Source organism: Chlorocebus sabaeus, chromosome 11, assembly GCF_047675955.1.
Source record: "Chlorocebus sabaeus isolate Y175 chromosome 11, mChlSab1.0.hap1, whole genome shotgun sequence".
NCBI lineage: Eukaryota > Metazoa > Chordata > Mammalia > Primates > Cercopithecidae > Chlorocebus > Chlorocebus sabaeus.
Window position 1 is genome coordinate 113389315 of NC_132914.1, and position 21801 is coordinate 113411115.

The 21801-nt window shown below is 37.5% G+C and overlaps 1 protein-coding gene across 2 annotated transcripts in view; it reads right to left on the reverse strand.

The window, feature by feature from the left end:
- MED13L (mediator complex subunit 13L) overlaps window positions 1–21801 on the reverse strand; it is a 317548-nt gene that overhangs the window by 277895 nt on the left and 17852 nt on the right. The gene's annotated exons all lie outside the window — the stretch shown is intronic.

A 21801-nucleotide genomic window follows, 5' to 3' on the forward strand; every position in this document is an offset into this window, starting at 1 on the left:
AGTTAGCATGAAGCATGAGAGTGTTTCATCATGAACACCAAGTCTATTTAGGTAGAAGCAATTAAGAAAACTGATGCAAAGTTACCAGCAATTTATTCATGTTTTTTAACATGTAGCAAACAGAAAAGCTTTGCTTCTGTAACAATTCCCTACTGTAGTTTGGTCTTTTATTTTTTACACACATTGCAACCAGCAGAGAACAGATACTGTATCTTTGTTCCATTACATATGTTTACATTTCAAGATTTCTTAAATCTTTAAGAGCTAAACTTCAAAGAGTGAACACAAGCGAAAGCGAAATAGTTAAAAAGTACAACTATATATTGAAAACTACTAGTAAAACAGATTCGCAATTTAATTCTGTACCAAACAGCCCAGGAGGTCCTTGCATTGAATCCTTACTCATGCATCTCCTTCCTCACAAGGTCAATTATTTTTGTTAGCAAGTTGTTTACCAAAAAAACAAGTACCACTCATTAGGAAACAGCCATATCTTCTACTAACATAACTGAAACATACTAAAAGTGCTAAAGCAATCAATCACTATAATGACCACATTTAAGAAAAAGAAAAATCACCTTTCATTTAATCCAAATTAAAAAGGTTTTGCTTCAGGTCAAGCACAGTGGTTCATGCCTGTAATCCCAGCACTTTGGGAGGCCTAGGCGGGCAGATCACAAGGTCAGGAGTTCGAGACCAGCCTGACCAACATGGTGAAACCCCGTCTCTACTAAAAATACCAAAATTAGCCGGGCATGGTGGCGCATGCCTGTAATCCCAGCTACTCAGGAGGCTGAGTCATGAGAATCACCTGAACTCGGGAGGTGGAGGTTGCAGTGAGCTGAGATCGCGCCACAGCACTCCAGCCTGGGTGACAGAGCGAGACTCTGTTTCAAAAACAAAACAAACAAAAAAATATTTTGCTTCAAAAAAGTTACAAAAATATACAAACTAAAAATACCTAAAATTCAGTAACTTATATTTTACACTGAGATATGCAAATCTAAATTTTTAATGAATATGTTTAAGTAAAAAGCCGGCACTGGCATCGTTTAGGGTTTCCCTGTATGTTACTTGGTTTCCTCTAAATATAAAAGCACTACATGGCCAATGTAAGAAGTTCAGAAGTAATACACCATAATCACGTTATAATAATCATTAGCATCCTACTGTATATGTCCTTCCTCTTTTTCTGTACATATACACTTTAAAGTTGGAACCATATTGGATGATTTATATCTTATTTTTTTACTTATTTTTATATATTACTAATTATTCTTCAAAACACACTTTTAATGTTTGCATAATATTCTATTCATTGGAAAAAATATAATTTAACCATTCCATAACAACTGGACAATCTTCCATTTTATTTCCACTACTGTAATTACTATAATTGGTTAACATCCTTGAACACTGTTATTTTCCTGATTATTTCCTTTAAAGAGATTGCTTAATACTGAATTACCAAAGAATATGAATATATCAAGACTCATGATGTATGCCACCACATTACTCTTCAGTTAATAGTCTCCCCAATACAAATAGCCACCTCCCAAATTGCATGTCTTTTAAAATATCTGCCAATTGAATAGAAGGGTATGTACTTCTATTAATAGGTAGTCCTTGTTCTGCTAGGAGGAAATCAGTATGTGGTATCACATCTTTGATCAGATGGGGCCACCGTTCCTGGGTTTGGGTCCCAGCTCTGTACTAATTCATTGGTTCAATGAGTCAGTATACATATGAAGCACTTAAGACAGTGTCTGGGACACAGCAAAAACTGTAAATAATATTTTCATTATACCAGTAGTAGTAGTAGTACTATTTCTTTCACTTTGAGTTGTCTGTTCATATACTTTGTCTATTTTTCTATCTTACAAGTTCCTTTTTTTTTGAGATGGAGCCTCGCTGTATCACCCAGGCTGGAGTACAGTAGCAGGATCTCGGCCTCCCAGGTTCAAACAGTTCTCGTGCCTCAGCCTCCAGAGTAGCTGGGATTACAGGCGTGCACCACCACGCCCAGCTAATTTTTGTATTTTTAGTAGAAACGGGGTTTCACCGTGTTGGCCAGGCTGGTCTCGAACTCCTGACCTCAAGCAATCTACCCTCCTCGGCCTCCAAAAGTGCTGGGATTATACAGGCATGAGCCACTGTGCCTGGCCAAGTTCCTGTTTCTTCAAATAAAAGCAATGTGTGTATTTTAATCAGAAACCCTAACATCAATCTTTAAACATCAAAGAAGCAAACAAAAATAGAAAGAAGTTGAAATCCAAGAAGGTAAGCCAAAGACTAACTTCTTTTATCACCTAAGCTAAAGAGAGTATTCTGTGCCTAAGAGCCTTGTGGATGAGGCTGCGCCAACAGGCCAGGCGCAGTGGCTTATGCCTGTAATCCCAGCATTTTGGGAGGCCGAGGCGGGCGGATCAAAGGCCTGGCCAACATGGTGAAATCCCGTCTCTACTAAACATACAAAAATTAGCGGGGTGTGGTGGTGCACGCCTGTAGTTCCAGCTATTTGGGAGGCTGAGGCAGGATAATCGCTTGAACCCAGGAGACGGAGGTTGCAGTGAGCCGAAATCAAGCTACTGCACTCCAGCCCAGCAACAGAGCGAGGCTCCGTCACAAAAGAAAATAAATAAATAAATAATAAATATGAATCACTAATAACCTTAAAGGGCTAGAAAATTAATATCAGAGTTTTAAACATCAGATGAGTCAGTCCCCATGAAAATCTATGCACAGTAATTTACTCACTACAACACTTTCACCTGTAATATCCGGCAGTAGAGCAGACAAAATATTTAGCATTGTTTTAGGAGAATGGTGTCCTAATCCTAATACTTCCACTAACTGCCTATCAGTATATCTATGCTGTCAGTGGCAAAGGGAAGCTGCTACCACCTGCTGTTTCTTACAAAGTTGTTCTAGCAAGTGATATCTTACAAATGCAAGTGACACAACAGCAATGCTACAAACTTAAAACACCTCCTAATTCAGCTAAAACAGTTCCTTTAAAGTTAAAACTAAATATCATTATACTGGTCTTCATGGAAAAATGTAACAATAATCAAGTCTAAAAGAGGTAACTAAATACAAAATCAGCGTTGGAAGATTTAGCTTTAAATTTTGAATTAATGTTTGGTAAAAGACAGCTTAATGATATTGAAACAGTTTGTCCAAGAAAAAAAAAAATCCCATCATGGATGTTTATTCAATTAAGAGTAAAACATCTTCACAGACCGTGATCACATTTATAGTTAAAAAATCAAGTGCACTCCAAGTTCTATTGGTTTTTTTGGTTTGGTTTTTGGTTTTTGTGGGTTTTTTTGTTTTTTTGTTTTTGTTTTTTTTTTTTTGAGATGGAGTCTTGCTCTGTCTCCCAGGCTGGAGAGAAGGGGTGTGATCTTGGCTCACTGCAACCTCTCCCTCCCAGGTTCAAGTCATTGTCCTGCCTCAGCCTCCCAAATAGATGGGATTACAGGTGCCCGCCACCACACCCAGCTAATTTTTCTATTTTTAGTAGAGACGGGGTTTCACCATGTTGTTGGCCAGGCTAGGCTCAAACTCCCGACCTCAGGTGATACACTCGCCTTAGCCTCCCAAAGTGCTGGGATTATAGGTGTGAGCCACGGCGCCCAGCCATACTGTCTCAATCCCTGACTAATGTTTATCTCTAAAACACAAAATTCTTTACCTAATGATTTCAAAATTTTAAAGCAAACCTTTAAAATAATTCTAGATTCAAAATTATCCCCAAACACAATTATTTCTCACTGTCAATAAACAATACTTAATTATATCTAAGTATTAAACTACACGGTTTCTAAAATATAGAACCAAAACGATGAAATCAAAATATACAAAGAAGGGCCGGGCGCGGTGGCTCAAGCCTGTAATCCCAGCATTTTGGGAGGCCAAGACGGGCGGATCACGAGGTCAGGAGATCGAGACCATCCTGGCTAACACGGTGAAACCCCATCTCTACTAAAAAAATACAAAAAACTAGCTGGGCGAGGTGGCAGGCGCCTGTAGTCCCAGCTACTCGGGAGGCTGAGGCAGGAGAATGGCGTGAACCCGGGAGGCGGAGCTTGCAGTGAGCTGAGATCCGGCCACTGCACTCCAGCCTGGGCGACAGAGCGAGACTCCGTCTCAAAAAAAAAAAAAAAAATACATATATATATATATATATACACACACACACACACACACACACACACACAAAGAAGGAAAGCCATATGCACATTATGTATAATAACCACCATCATTATTTACCAAGCATCTACTTAACACCAGGGACCATATGAGTTTTCACATATTATTTCTAATACCGAGCACCATACTAGTGACTTCCCATATAATTTATAAACTTCACAACAGACAGCTAAAGAAATTAGGACTCAGAAAGGTTGAATAATTCTCCCAGTGCCACACAGGTAGCAAATGGCAGATCCCAAATAAAACTAGACTTAAGCTGTAACTGAATTTAAAGTATAAATTCTCTCCATTCTGCCATGCTGCTTCGTAAGGCAAATGGTAAAAATTAGCCCTAGAGGATTACAAAATAGTACAAAGAAACTGTCATCAACTCAATTTAGCAATGACTAGAGCTCTCATGGCCATACTTTCTAATTTAAGAAAGTTCATGAATCTTTCTTTAGTCTTCCTAAGGTATTAAGAAAACTGGTATAAGAGTGCCTACATATCATCCCATGAATAGAATAAACTTTTATTTCACTCAGATGATTATATGCCTTCTTTTACAAGTTACCACTATAAGATGGCTTCTACATAAACTAATTCTTAGGTAATACATATAACGAACCAACATAATCATTATTCTGATAGCAAGGGAGACTAGAAGGAAATCTGCTCAGCAATGGCTGGCATGTAATATACGGGTAGTCACGGTTCTCAGAAAATTGAACTTAACCCATTTACGTGGGAGGATGTAAATTTTTTTGTGAAAAATCAGACCTTGGCAATGACCTTGAGCAGTAGGATATAAATAACTCCCACAAGTTTAGTGTTCCAATAATGGAACACTAGGCGTAAATGGGTTAAGTGGCAGATACTCCCCTGGCCTAACCAAAAGACCACTACAATCAGTTCCGAACAGTTCTAATTAAATAGATTACAACAAAACAGGGATAAAGCACTTCCAAACTGACATAAATGTGATTCAAAGAAAATTTATATTGATTCTTAGTGTCCTATTCTTCACACACAATATGTAGGAAATGAGATCATTTATTTACAGTGACCCATAGCAACTAGATCCCTTGTGACCAACAGCATATACTTGCAATATGGCTCCTCAGAGTTAAAACCACAGTCAGCGATCAACGAACACAGTAAAATCGAGACATTGATTAGAATGAACCCATGGTGTAGTATCATGGAAAGAACACTGGCTGGAAATCAGGAGGTCTAGGTTCTAAGGCCCGGTCTAGGTTCCAAGGCCCGGTTTTTCAACCATTTACCTACGCGATGTTAAAAATCTACTCTACCTCAAGACACCTCAGATTCAGGACCAAAAAGTGACAGGGTTAACCTAGATACTACAAATGAGTTTAAGTCTCCTGGCCCAAGCTAATTACATCCCACTCATAAAGGCAACTTGTAAATGAAATGGAACCCTTACTACCATCAAGAACAGAAAAGCTGCCAGAAGATAGTCAACACTTCAGGAAACTATTCAAAGATTCCTCAAAGTATAAACCAATTAGTTTAACGTATCAATCCTGGGCAGGATTCTAGGCTGGCGTGTAGAAAAGGCAGCTGTGATCATTTGAGGCTGACAAGCATGCACTAGGAAATTCCAAGTGGGCCCCACCTCACCTCCTCCTATGATTGGGTTACTACTCCAGTAGAGCAGGTCAATACAGTAAACATATTAAGCCACCTCTCAACTCAGAGGAAGGAAAAAAGTCACATGTAACAGAAACTTCTGTTAAAACATAACTAATCAACTCCAGGTAAAGATAGCAAATAAACATACACATCTGCTTTTGCTCTCTCCTAAACCCCTGTAAGACACCAAGAAAAACATGTGTTTCATTGTTTTATTTCATTAAATGACATAATTACAATGGCAGGTGGAACAAGAGAGGATACAGCATCAAAATTTTGAAGGCTAGGTTAGCAGATGCTCTGATAAGGAGATTTACAATACCTAAGAAAACTGAATCCTAAACATGAAGAAAGAAATACAACCCAATTGACACAGAATCCCCTCAGCCTCAGGAATTAAATACAGATTCCTTTTGGAGGTAGGGTTGAAAGGCAGAGTGGAGATTAAACAAGGAAAATTGGTTAAAAGCCTGCTTAAAAGGTGTTCAGCTGGGCACAGTGGCTCACGCCTGTAATTTCAACATTTTGGCAGGCCCACTGCAGGAGGATCACTTTAGCACAGAAGTTCTAGACCAGCCTAAGCAAAACAGTGAGACCTCAACTCTACAAAAAATTAAAAAATAAGCCAGCCATGGGGCTGCTTGCCTGCAGTCCCAGCTACTAGGGAGGCTAAAGTGAGCGGGTCTCTTGAGCCTGGCAGGCGGAGGCTGCAGTGAGCTATGATCACACCACTGTACTCCAGCCTAGGCAACAGAGTGAGACCCAATCTCAAAATAAAATTAAAATTAAAACAAAAGAAAAGAAAAAGGCACTCAGATGCCCAGGTACTCTCCCTACTGCACAGAGCTGAACAACTGCCCCTTCTTCACCCCAGAAAATAAATGCAAATGTATTATTTGGAGACAGTAAACAGAGGGTACCTGGACTGGAGGACACAAACTGAAAGCAGGGAACCAGAGTGAAAACAGGGCACTAGGTGAAATATATAGAATGAAGGCCAAGGACCACCCCTCCCTACCATTGCCCTCTAAGCACCCAGAAAACTAGCAGCCAGTCTTCACTCCTCAGAAAGGAATTTGGAAAAGTCTTCTCTGGGAAATCTTAGCTCCACAGAAAAGACCTCAAGATACCGAGATCAGAGATTCCCCAACTAAAGAGCCCACCCAGATCAGTGAAGTGCACAGTTAAGCAAATGTCTGTCACATGCTCAGAAATTCCAAGCAGATTCTTAGTCCACCATTCCTAAACATGAACATACAACCGAGAATTGCTAAATAATTGAGGAAAACCACTGAGGAATTACAGAAACAAAAACAAATCAAAAAGCAACTAGAAGGAAAGACAACATTGGGAGAAGAAAACTTTAAAAACACCAACAATTAATATTCTCAAAAAAATAAAATGGTGCAACCATTTAAAAACAACAGGATGCTATTTCAGCAGAGAATTTTTTAAAAGCTCTTGGAAATTTTTAAATAATGATTCCAGAAATTATAAAACTTAGTAAAATGTTTAGAAGATAAAGTTTAGGAAATCTCCTAGAAAGTGAAGCAAATAAACAAAAATGAAAAATGGGGGAAAGCTGAAAATCCAAATACAAGGAAGCTGAAATCCAAATACAAGAGCTTTCAGAAAGAGAAAATACACAAAATAAAGAGGAAATGACCAATAAAACAATTCACAACAATTTCCCAGAAAAACAGAACGTGAATTTCTAGATTGAAAGAGCTCTCTGCGTGCTCAGAACAACGGATTAAGAGAGACTCGCGGAAGGCATATCACTGTAAACTTTCAGCACACTGCAGACTAACAGAAGATCCTTCAAGTTTCCAAATAGTAAAAAGAGGTCACATATCCAAAATCAGGATTTCTAACTGCTCAACAGCAATACCACAAGCAAGAACGCAAAGGTGCAATAACTCCAAAATTCTAAAGAATTATTTCCAAACTAAATATTAAATGGCTACACCAGCCTAAACTATCTATCAAATATATGATAATAAATGCATTTTTAAACATGAGGGGGAAAAAAAAAAAAGCAGCAGCACAATTTCTCAGGCAGCTACTGGGTATGTACTTACCAAAAGGAGGGAATAAACCAAGAAGCCATAAGATTCAGGAAACAGACCTAACATGAGAGGGAACAAAATAAATTCCTAAAATCACAGCAAATGATGACTCCAGGTTGCCAACTACACACCAGAGCAACCGATCAAGATTATGACAGGTCCGTAAAGACTTCTTCAGGAAGGTGAAACTAATAAAACACCTGATACATCTGAGAGTCTTAAAGGGGTTTCAGACAATAGGCAAAAACTTTGGGGATGAGTTAAGTTATAGAAAAGTAACCAGGCTGGGACCTGTGGTTCATGTCTGTAATGCCAGCACTTTAGGAGGCCAAGGCAGAAGGATGACTTGACCTAGGAGTTTGAGACCAGTCTGGGCAACACGGCAAGACCTTGTCTCTACATACAGACATAGCTTGTCTCTACTGACAGACATAGCTGAAGCATTGTGGCACACATATGTAGTCCCAGCTACTCAGGAGGCTCAAGCAGAAGGATCACCTGAGCTAAGGAGTTAGAGGTGGTGGTGGGCTGGGGGCACAGGTGGGGAGGGGAGGGGAGAGAAAGGAAGGGGAAGGGGACAGGGACGGGGAAGGGAGGGAGGGAGGGAGGGAAATTTTTAGAAGAGCATCTGCTTTGTAGGAGGCAGAAAGAATGAGTTAAATCCTCTTCGATAGTGGAAGATCTAGAACTGAAAAATCTAAAAGTAACTATCACCTCAGTATTTAGAAACATTTAAGAAAGAACCAAGATAATCAACAAAAGAGGGTCATGTTTGCCTCTAAAGAAGGTAAAACAGGGGCAGGAGCAGAATATTGTTCTTATAAACCTTGTAGAACTATCTGATTCTTTAATTGAATTGTGTAAGAGTATATAAATCTGCTTAAAAAATCAAATTTAAACAAAATTAATCAAAATGGGGTAATAAAATATAAAGCTACTAATATTGAGAACTCACATTACTTCATAGACTTATTCTAGACAAATTCCTAAACTGAAGAACAATTTAATATCCCATAAATTGTGCTGCAAAAGCCAAAAGGTTATTTAACCATGTGTTAAAATAATGTGGTGCTGTTGACTGTTTCTTTTCTCCATTTTAGACTATTAAAACCCAGCTGGACCGAGACATCTTTCCAGCAGCACACTCCATCCCATCTGGCTCTGCTCAAATTCTTCTCAGCCATAACTATGCTGCTGGCCAAGGATTCCCTGTGTAGATGGGCTGCTGACGAGACAATGGGCCTCCCATCTGACTGGTTATTTCCATGTTGCGAGAAATACAATGTGGTATTCCTCCATACAATGAGGTCATATATAAAAGATGCTTTCTAACAAATATATACACACACATATGCATATGTACTGATTCATAATAACTGTTTTCCTCAAGTGTCATTTTCTTTTCACTGCTCAGTTTACCAATATTAACCAAAAAGTATAAAAATTTTTTCAAGCTGGTTTATAGCAAAGGTATGAGTGCAAGGGCTTAGATATTTTACTTGACAGTAAGTTTACTACAATTAAACAATGTGAAGTCGGTATTTAAAAAGTAACTGCCATCTTAAGCTACATTAATAAAAGTAGAAAATCTTGATCCTATTCAACAGATCTAAATTATCAGTCATTATTCAGTACTGCTTTCAGCTCCTAGCTCCATACTTTAAGAAGAATCTAGGTAAAAGGCAACAAATGAAGAGATGAAAGACTAGGCTGGTGAGGAAATCTAAACATGTCATATGGCTAGAGGCTATCTAGCCCCACATTCAATCCTTTCAAGCAAATTAACACAGCAACAAGAATAAAATAGAAGAATAAAGCCATGTGATAAAAATAACACAGCTGAATGAACTTAATACTCAGTTAAAATGATTCTGAAGTTGTTTAGTCTTCTATTATATGGAAGGCTGATATGTAGAAGATTAATTACATTTGCTCAGCACAGTCCCAAGTGGCAGCAACAGAACCAAATGGAAAAACTGATGATTAAAGCAACAACAACAGTGAGAGCTCCCTCAAGAAATAAATCCCTGACTGAGAGTTAATCATAGATATGGGGGGTTAAGGAGAAGCTGGTCAATACCAGATTAGGACACTGTAGAGTGGCTTCAAATATCAAAGGGCTAATTGAACAATGTGACTTAAAGGGTTCCTTTCACACCTGAAATAAGAGTCTCAAGGATTCCATCCAACAATAAGATTTCATAATTCTAATATCATTTGTATTTCAGTCAACTAACTCAGGAGCTAGCAAACAGTGGTCTGGGGCTAACCACCTGTTTTTGTAAATAAAGTTTTATCAGTACACAACTATCCCATTTATTTTGCATATTGTCTGTGGCTGCTTTCAAACTACAATCACAGAGTTGCAAGTGGGGCTACAGGGCCCAGAGCCTGAAATAATTACGCTGGTTCTATAAGAAAAAGTCTGCTGATACCTGAGCTAGGATAACATACACAGACAAATGTGACATTTAAAATATAAATAAGAAGCACCAATTGTTCTCCCACTATAAACAACCAGAAAACTAGACAGAATATGCAAAATTTCAGACACTATTCAACAGGCAGTACAGAGCTAGACTCCCTGAGAGAAGGCATACAATGAGGTGGGCCCTACAAAGGCCAAGACAGCTGGAATTTGTGGAGGCAGATCACCATAAAGAAGAATATTCAGGAAAAAAGCTCCAAAGATCTGATAGAGGTTCTTTTGCAACTGTTCCTAAGCACTAAGCTGCACATTCAAACAGTAAAATTCAACAAGGTCAGGCAGAGAACTACTGGGAGCTATCATTCCAAGAGTTCACCTAAAGCTGGGAGGCAGTCAAGTTCTGAACAGACACAGAGAAATAACATTGTTAAACACCTTGGGCACTGAATAGAGACCATAAAATGACCATACCTCATAAGGAGGAAACCAGTGCTAGCATAAAGTCTATTCTAACCCACGCTAATAATCAAGCCTCAGGAAAAAAGTATACTAATAATAATAGGCTGATCTTATTAACTGCCAGTAACTTAACTACCAGCCAATACAAAATTCAACTCTTTAAAGGAAAGAAATAAAATCCAGACTTTCAACAACATTCACAATGTCCGAAAACCAATAAAAAATACCAGACATTCAAGAAGTAGAAAAATGGGACTCATGACTGTAAGAAAAGTCACTTAACAGAAACAGACATAGAAATGAAAGTAATGATGAAATTAACAGACAAGCCAATTAAAACAGCCATTATAAATATGGTCAAGAATTTAAGGAAAAACACAAACATAAGGACATAAATGGGGGATTTTTTTTAACTAAGTAAAATTTCTACAGTTCAAATACGCGAAATATAAAATGAAAAATTCGCTGTGAGTTTAACAGCAGATTAAGCACTACCTACAAAAAAAAAAGGGGGGGGGGGTCAGGGCTTTAAAACACACAATATTAACTATCAAAGTTGAAAAACAAATAATGCGTATAACAAAACATAACAAACAAGCCAAAGTGACTTCTGCAGTCAGCACAGTATCAGGCAATCTAACATACATGCCATTAGTGTCTCAGAATGTGGGAGAGAATGGGAACAAAAATTATTTCAGAATAAGGACCACACTGTCTCCGAGTTTCATGAAATCAATAAACCTGTGATCTAAAGAGTTCAGTGAACCCTAATGCAGCATAAACTAAAAAAAAAAAAACTCACACCAAAATACAACAAAATAAAATTTGTAACAACCAGTGATAAAAAGGAAAATATTAAAAGTGGGCAGAGGAAAAAAAGATACATTACACAAGAAAAAACAAAGATAATATTAACTACAGACTTCTCAGCTGAAAATATGCAGGCCAAAAACAATGGAAAAATATGCTAAAAGAAAAAAATAGTTCCCAAACCTAGAATTTTAGATCAAAGATGAATATCCCTCAAAAATTAAGGTAAAATACAGACTTATTTTTAGATGAACAGAAGCCAACAGACCTGCAGTAAAATTAATGTAACTAGAATACTTTTTTTTAAAATTCTTCAGGTACAAGGAACATGACACAAGATAGAAACCTGGATCTACACAAAAGAAGAACAATTACCAGGAATAGGTAACATATAAATAAATATAAAATATTTGTTTTTTCATCTTTAAATTTCTTTAAAGGCTTATTAACTGTTTACAGCAAAAATGATAATGCCTTGTGGACTACATGTCAGATATAGAAAGAAAAAAAAAAGTATGACAACAATAGCACAAAGGCCAGAAGGAGAAAGTGGGAGGTTTTTACATTGTAAATAAAGAAGTTTAATATTATTTGAAGGTAAACTGTGGTAAGTGTAAGATGCACATTATAAACCCTTGATCAACCCCTAAAAAGTAAAACAAAGAGGTATATCTAATAAGCCAATTATTCAATAAATGATAATGGAGCCATAAAAAATACTCAAAATAATCCAAAGTAGGTTAAAAAAAGAAAAAAAAAGCAGAGAATGAAAGGAACTAAAACAGACAGGACCAGTAGGGAGGAAAACAAGACAGTGTACTTAAACCCAAGTAAATCAACATAATTATATTAAATATAAATTCTCTAAGTATTACAATTAGAAGGCAGAGATTGTCATCATGGATCTTTTTTTTAAAAGGCCCAACTGGCCGGGCGCAGTGGCTCACGCCTGTAATCCCAGCACTTTGGGAGGCCGAGGCAGGCAGATCACGAGCTCAGGAGATAGAGACCATCCTGGCCAACACGGTGAAACTCCATCTCTACTAAAAAAAATACAAAAAATTAGCCAGCGTGGTGGTGGGCGCCTGTAGTCCCAGCTACTCTGGTGGCTGAGGCAGGAGAATCGTGTGAACCCAGGAGGCGGAACTTGCAGTGAGCCGAGATCGCGCCACTGCACTCCAGCTCTGGGTGACAGAGCGAGACTCCGTCTCAAAAAAAAAAAAGTAAGGCCCAGTTACATGTTACCTACAAGAAATGCACCTTACATATAACGACACATTTGGGTTAAGAGTGAAAAGACAGAAAAAAGATATACTGTGCAAATTATGAGAGAGCTAAAGGGGCAACATTAATATCAAAGTTGACACCAAGAGAAGTACTATTACTAGGAATAAGGAAAATAAATTGTAACGATAAAAATGTCAATTCTTCAAAAAACATAAAAAATCTCAAATGCATAGGCACCTAATAACACAGCTTCAAAATACATAAAGGAAAAAAATCTGAAAAAGAAAAACAGAAATCCAAAATTATAATTGGAAACTCCAACAGGCCTCCTCTCAGCCATAGAACAAGCAGACATAAAATTAATAAGGATTAAAAAAAAAAACATGAACAACACTATCAACCAAAATAACCAAATTGACATTTATAAAACATTACATCAACAGTAGCAAAATACTTTTTCTTCAAATGCACATGGAACATTCACCAAGAAAAACCATATGCTAGTCCATAAAACAGTGTTCAAGGAGAAATCTGTGGCTCTAAATATTTATATTAGAAAGGCAAAAATCCAGCATGGGCAACATGACAAAACTTTGTCTCTACTAAAAAAAAAAAAAAGAAAAAAAAAAAAAAAGCCAGGTGTGGTGGCATATGCCTGTGGTCCCAGCTACTCAGGTGTCTGAGGTGAGAGGATCATTTGAGCCCGGGACACTGAGGTTGCAGTGAGCTGTGATTTCTCCACTGCACACCAGCCTGGGTGACAGAGTGACAATGTGTCTCAAAAAATAATAATCATAAAAGGGCATAATATCAGTGATCTAAGCATCTACCCTCAGAAGCTATGAAAGGAAGAAGAAATTAAACCAAAAGCAAATAGAAGAAAGTAAATAATGTGGAAAAAAGAAGAAATATTAATAGATAAGATATAAAACAAATTTGACAATACAGAAAAAAAGAAACCAAAAAACTGGTTCTTTAAAAAGATTAGTAACATTAATAAATGCTCATTAGACTAATCAAGAGAGAATGAACAGACACACTACCAATATCAGGAACAAAAGGGGAAGCATTACCACACATTCTAAAAACAGTAAAATGATAGGGGAATTATTACAATTTTTGTGCAATAAAACTCAGGTTAAATGAACAAAATTCCTTTACCAAATTAACAAAGAAATAGAAAACCTGAACAACTCTATATCTATTAAAGACATGGAGGGCCAGGCGTGATAGCTCACGCCTGTAATATTAGCACTTTTGGAGGCCGAGGCGGGTGGATCACCTGAGGTCAGGAGTCCCAAGACCAGGTTGGCCAACATGGCAAAACTCCGTCTCTACTAAAAATACAAAAACTAGCCAGATGTGTTGATGCGCACCTGTAATCCCAGCTACTTGGGAAGCTGAGGCAGGAGAATATCTGGAACCCAGGCCGTGGGGGGAGGGGTACAGAGGCTGCACTGAGCCGAGATGGCGCCATTGCACTCCAGGCAGGGCAATAACAGCGAAACTCGGTCTCAAAAAAATTTTAAAAAGACATGAAATTCATGGTTTCAAACCTTCCCACAAGAAAATCTCCAAGGCAATATAGCTTCACTGGTGAATTCTATTGAACATCTAAGGAAAATATATCACTAGCCCTGCACAAATTCTTTCAGAAAACAAAGGACAGACTATTTCCAAAACTATTTTGTGACACCAACATTACCCATGATACCAAAACCGAGATTATAAAAAATCTACATGCCAATATCCCTCATAAACACAGATCAAAAAGCCATTAACAAAATATTAGCAAATCAAATCTAATAACACATAAAATAATACACTATGAGCTTAAGGTTTGTCATGGAATTCAAGCTTAGTCCAACATTTAGAAACCCATCAGTATAATTCACCATATTAAAAGAACAAAACCCTTTGGGAGGCCGAGACGGGCAGATCACGAGGTCAGGAGATCGAGACCATCCTGGCTAACACAGTGAAACCCCGTCTCTACTAAAAAATACAAAAAAAATAGCCGGGCGAGGTGGCGGGCGCCTGTAGTCCCAGCTACTCAGGAGGCTGAGGCAGGAGAATAGCGAAAACCCGGGAGGCGGAGCTTGCAGTGAGCTGAGATCCGGCCACTACACTCCAGCCTGGGCGACAGAGCGAGACTCCGTCTCAAAAAAAAAAAAAAAAAAAAGAACAAAACCTATGATCATCTCAATAGATGCAGAAAAAAACATTTAACAAAAATCAACACCTACCTTCATGGCTTTTTTTTTTTTCTTTGAGACAGTCTCACTCTGTCACCCAGGCTGGAGTGCAGTGGCGCAATACTCGCTAGCTGCAACCTTCACCTCCTGGATTCAAGAGATTCTCGTGCTGCAGCCTCCTGAGTAGCTGAGATTACAGGCGTGTGCCACCATGCCAGACTAATTTTTTGTATTTTTAGTAGAGACGGAGTTTCGCCACGTTGGCCAGGCTGGTCTCGAACCCCTGACCTCAAGTGATCCACCCACCTCAGCCTCCCAAATTGCTGGGATTACAGGTGTGAGCTCAGTGGCTTTCACAGTATTTTAAAAACTAAAAATTAAAGAGAACTTTCTCAACCTTACGGGGATATCAGAACATTCAAAGCTAATGTTAACAATGAGAAGAGTGAATATTTTTTGCCTACGAATAGGAACAAGACAAGGATGTATACTCTGACTACTTCTATTCAATACTGCCCTGCAGGTCCTAATCAATACAATGAAGCAAGAAAAAGCAGTAAAATACAAATTACAAAGAAAGATATAAACCCATCTGTATTTGCAGAAAACACCATCAGGTACATTTTTAAAACTCCAAGGATTTACAAAAAAAGCTACTACAACTAACAAAGCTTAGGAAAGTTGCAGTATACAGAATCAATATCCAAAAATTAATGGCATTTCTATATACTAACAGTAAACATGTCAAAAAATACTCTCAAATGGCCGGGTGCAGTGGCTCACACCTGTAAACCTAGCACTTTGGGTAGCCAAGGCAGGCAGATCACTTGAGGTCAGGAGTTCAAGACCAACCTGGCCAACATGGTGAAACTGTCTCTACTAAAAATACAAAGAAATTAGCCAGGCATGGCGGCACACACCTGTAATCCCAGCTACTGGGGTTCTCTTGGCTGAGGCAGGAGAACTGCTTGAACTGGAGAGGCAGAGGTTGCAGTCAGCTGAGATAACACCACTGCACTCCAGCCTGGGTGACAGAGTGAGACTCTGTGTCCAAAGGAGGTGGGAGGTAATACTCTAAAATAATAGCCATCAAAACAGCATTGAAAAACACAACCTACTTAGGAATATATATGATAAAAATATGTTCCAGATCTATATACCAAGAACTACAGAACAACGTTGGGAGAAATTAAGTATCTAGAGGAATGAAGAGCCAGATCATGTTCATGAACTGAAAGATTTAAAATCATTAAAATGTCCATTTTCCCAATTTGATCTACAGATTCAATACAATCACAAATAAATCCCCATAGAAAAAAAAAATTTAATTGACAGGCTGATCCTAAAACTTATATTGAAATGAAAACACCCAGAAGAATCAAAACAATTTTTAAAAAGAACAAAGTCAGAGAATTTATCCTAATTTCAAGACATATTATAAAATTTCAGTAATCATCACAGTGTTGTACTGGCACAACAGACATGTAGATCAAAGGAACAGAATGTAGAGCCCAGAAAAAAACAAGGCACACACACATTCCGTTAATTTTTAACAAAGATTCTAAGGTCATTCAACAGGAAAAGTCTTCAACAAATGATGTTTAAATAATTTGCCATACATATGCAAAACAAAACCAGAACGTCAATCCTTACCTCACACCATATAAATTAACTCAAAATAAGTTACTGGATTGCAAGCGTAAACCTAATTAACTAATGCTGTAAAACTTTTGAAGAAATCATAAGAAAAAACTTTCCTACTTTGGGATGGCAAAGATGTTTTAGGACATGAAAAGTATAGACTATTTTTAAAAAGTAATATTGGACTTAATGAAAATTTAAAACTTTTGTTCTTCAAAGAACACAGTGAGAAAATGAAAAGGCACACCACAAATTAGGAGAATACATTTGTAATAAATCTATCTGCCAATGAACTTGTATCCAGGATATTCCAAGAATTATTCCAAATCAAATAAGAAAACAACCTAATTTTTAAATTGGGCAAAAGATGTCAAGAGACATTTCCCAAAAGACATAGCACATGCAATGTTGTTACACTTCATTTGTTATCAAAGAATTACAAACTGAAATAAGTTACTACATACTGCACATCCCTAATTCAAAAATCCAAAATGCTCCAAAATCAAAACTTTTCACATGCCAACATGACACTCAAAGGAAATTCCAAATTTTAGATTTTCAGAGTAGGGATGCTCAACCAGTGTAATGCAAATATGCCCAAATCTGAAAAAATCCAAAATCCAAAACACCTGTGGTTCCAAGAGTTTTAGATAAAAGATTCACGACGTGTACCACACACCACAAGGATGGCTGAAATTTTTTTAAATTCATTGTACTACATGTCGCAAGAATGCAGAGCAATCAGAACTCCTATACTAACTGGTGGGATATTAAATGATACAACCATTTTTTGCAAGTTTGGCAGTTCTTTATAAAGTGAAACTCCTAGTTATTTACAGAAATAAAAATATATGTTCCACACAAAAAGCAGTACATTAATTTTCATAGCCAACAGCAAATTGTGGCATATCCAGAAAACAGACTATTACTTAGGAAAAAAAAAAAAAAAGCTACCTAAGCAATAACATGAAACCAGAACTAAGGATTACATACTATATGATTCCATTTATTAAAAATTCTACAAAGGGCAAAATGATTCTATAGTAACAGCAGATTAGCAGCTGCCTGGAGGGGAGGAAGGCTGAGGGGCAAGGGGGAGACCCTGACTGCAAAAGGACATGTATGAACTTTTCTGCAACATAAAAATGTTCTCTACTTTGATTTCAGTGGTTTCACAGACGTATACATTTGTCAAAATTCTGAAACCATATACTTAACATGAGTATATTTTAATGTATGTAAAGTATGTCTCAATAAATATAATAAAAAATGTACGTATTAATGGAAGAATCCATGTAAACAATCTCTCAAAGGAAAGAAACTACTCTTTTTTTTTTTTTTTGAGATGGAGTCTTGCTCTGTCGCCAGGCTGCAGTGATCTCAGGCTGCAGGATTGATCTCAGCTCACTGCAACCTCCGCCTCCCGGGTTCAAGTAATTCTCCTGCCTCAGCCTCCAGAGTAGCTGGGACTACAGACATGCGCCACCTCCCCCAGCTGATTTTTGTATTTTCAGTAGAGATGGGGTTTCACCATGTTGGCCAAGATGGTCTCAATCTCTTGACCACCCACCTCAGCCTCCCAAAGTGCTGGGATTATACGCGTCAGCCACTGTGCCCAGCCCAAAACAAACTACTTTTAATAAAACCAAAGTATCATCTTGCGCATCTCCTAGGTAAGTGTAAATCTTGTAGAAAGTATACACAATATTTTCAAATAAATTATTTTCATGTCTGACTATTCCAAGACACTGGTTAAATGATTTGTATATGTTAGCCTTAACTAAAAGAGAATTCTTGTGAAATTTCTGGGAACTGAACTATTTAATAAAGTTCATTAGTGACATTAAGATGGTTCGCTTCCCAGCTGCAGTAACAGACTATAAACAGAAACGTGTATTATTTATGAGGCAGGCACTGTCTACACAAACATGAATGGCTCCTTCACCCATAGTAACATACACTTTACACTGCTGTGGATAACAACATGCCCACTTAAAGAACTACATCTCCCAGCCTCCTTCAAGTTAAGTAAGGCCTTGAAGTATCACCAGAAGTGCTGTAGGGAACTTGCTGGAGGTTTCCTTAAAGGACGATGTGTCCTTCCCACAGTTCCACCTCCTTCTAACCTAGAATGCAACCTTGATGACTGGAGTCTGAACAGCCATCTTGAACTATATGCTACTAATGGCATAAACTAAGAACAGTGTAGTAACAAGACAGAAAGAATCCCGATCCCCTGATAACCAAATCAGTTGTAAAATGCATGCCTCCAAGCTGCCTGCAAAGAAAAAGAGATTTCTTTTTAAGCTGTCTATTTTTAAACAAGCATATGATGTGATACTAAATCATTTTGATATTATTTTAATAACTGGCTTATCTTTTAAAAAACTAAAAGGCTTTTATCAAGGTGATCATTTTTATTTTTTAGATCACATGGTTATGTAGGTTTTTTAACCTTGCCCCACTCATCAATCAAAACAATAAACTATCTTTCTAATTTTTCATTTTCCAAATGATTCCTCAATTTGGAACAGTGTAAGAGGAAAAAAAAATCTATTTCCCTATCTCTGGGAAGAAATTTTAGGCTGTATATTACTCCATTAATCTCTGATGAAACTTTAAAAAACGTAAACTGTATTATCACTCCATTAATCTCAGGCAAATCTATATGCTCCAGTGATTTCTACCTTAGCACTTGTACTAAATTATATAGTCTACACTGTTAATTTTTAAAAGGCTCAGAAAAGAAAGAGACCAATAACGTTTGGAATAGCTAGGAGGAGCTTCATTGAAGTCCTAAAAGAATTTACATAGAAGAAAACATAAAATACAAATGTACTACTGGTTAAAAGTTCAGGCTCTGAATCAAGAGACTCAGCTCCTGTGTGACCTTGGACAAACTACTTAAATTTCTTGCTTCAGTGTTCTTATCTGAAAAATGAGAATAGTAGAACCTACCTCAAAAGGACCTTGTGAGCATGAGAAAATGCATGTAGCTGGTAGTTAAGCAGTGCCAAGCCTGCAGCAAGCACTCTTCACGAACAGCAAAAGCTCTGAGGTAAGAACATGTAAAGGCCTGACTTGAAATACAGATTCCTTTTAGTGAGTGGTTGGAAATTTTATTATAAAAAGGAAAAGAACGGCCGGACGCAGTAACTCACACCTGTAATCCCAGCACTTTGGGAGGCCAAGGTGGGCGGATCACCTCAGGTCAGGAGTTCAAGACCAGCCTGGCCAACAATGTGAAACCCCGTCTCTACTAAAAATACAAAAATTAGCCTGGCATGGTGGCACATGCATGTAGTCCCAGCTACTCAGGAGGCTGAGGCAGGAGAATCACTAGAACCCAGGAGGCGAAGGTTGCACTGAGCGAGATCACGCCACTGCACTCCATCCTGGGTGACGAGTGAGATCTCAGGAAAAAAAAAAAAAAAAAAAAAAACAGGAAGAAAAAGAAAACAAAAGGCTTTTTAGAGATTAAACGCTTGAAAAATAAACTCACAGAAGAAATCTGGATACCCATATAGATGAAAACATGCTCATAATCTCACTAGAAATTCAAAAATTGAAAATTTAAATATTGAGGGTTTTTTTGTTTGTTTGTTTCGTTTTGTTTTTTGTACAGGCAGAAGTTAAAATGAGTAAGTTCCATTACAGGCAGGGACAGAAAAAGATGGGCATTATATATTGTCCATAGAAATGTAAATTGACACATCTTTTTAAACTGTTTATGGCTATAGCTTTCCAATTTTAATGCATAACTGTACTGCACTGCAAAAAATTGAAAGAATCTTAACGTTTCTCATAGTTGATGGTTAAACAAACAACAGTACATCCATCTTATGAAACAGGATACAACTGTTCAAAAACGTAATAAAAATGAGTAAACTATTTCTAAATTTACTGACATAAAAATACTTTAACACAATGTTAAGCGGAAAAAGCACGTTGCAGGAAAAGGTGGAGAATTATTTCTTATCTGTAGTTTTTTTAAGTACAAATCTGTCCATCACCAACAGAATGCATAAACTGAGATATGAGAACTACAACTGTAGAATTGTGGAAATATAACATTAAAGGCAGTTTGCGAAAGAATATGATTCAATATTAAAAATCCAAAAACATGTAAAACTATAAATACATATGTAATTAAAGCTTTAAAAATTAAAGAATGAACACATGAAATTGAAGTAAGAGTTACTTTTGAAGGGAGAGAAAAGAGAATGGGAGAGGAAGAGCACAGACAGGACTCCATAAATGGTGAAAAGTTCTTTCTCTTAAACTGGGTATTAGGTACATGGGAGTTCACTGTATCATGAATCTTTCTACTTTATGTGTGATTTGCACATGCTCTTTTTAACTACTGAATATCTAATAAAACAATTTTGACACATGCGAAAGCAAGAAAAAAACTTGGAATAATATAAATTACCTCTGGAAGTTACCTTCCTGAAGGTGAGGGGAGGGATCCTTCATGTTTTATGTTAGACACTTTCATATTGTTTGAATCTGACACTAATTACGTAAAATTGTATTAAATTTTTAAAAGAAATTACTTTTCCACTAAAATTGTAATTATGAAAATTATAAGCACATGGGAAATATGTTAGTGAGTACAGCTGAATAAAGAATTCTATTTACACTGTGATCATATCTATGTACAAAAATGTGCACGTTAACAAAAACAGAAGAATTGGGGTAAATCTGATCTAATGGAGTGGCTGGAACATGGGCAAATGTTTTATAGTTTTCACTTCTTGGAAGCTGTATTTCTTGGAAATATTTTGTATTTCATTAGTACTACCTCACTTGCAGAGAAAGTAAAAAAAAATGACAACTGCAGGAAAGCCAACTCTTTACCTTCAGGGTAGCCAAGTGAAAAATCTCCCCACATAGGAAGGTTGAATTAATTTACACTGATCTACAATGGACAGCACACACCATGCCAATAAGTGCCCTCAGAACAACTGGAAAGGGCCCCCACCATACCAAGGAGATTACATCAAAAGGTTCTGAAGTGCATATGTCCATTTTAGCGCTTAAGTGAGCACTGCTGATGCACATAAAAGCCCAACAGTTGGGGATGCACTCCTGAACACAAGGAGCCCAGGAATGTGCT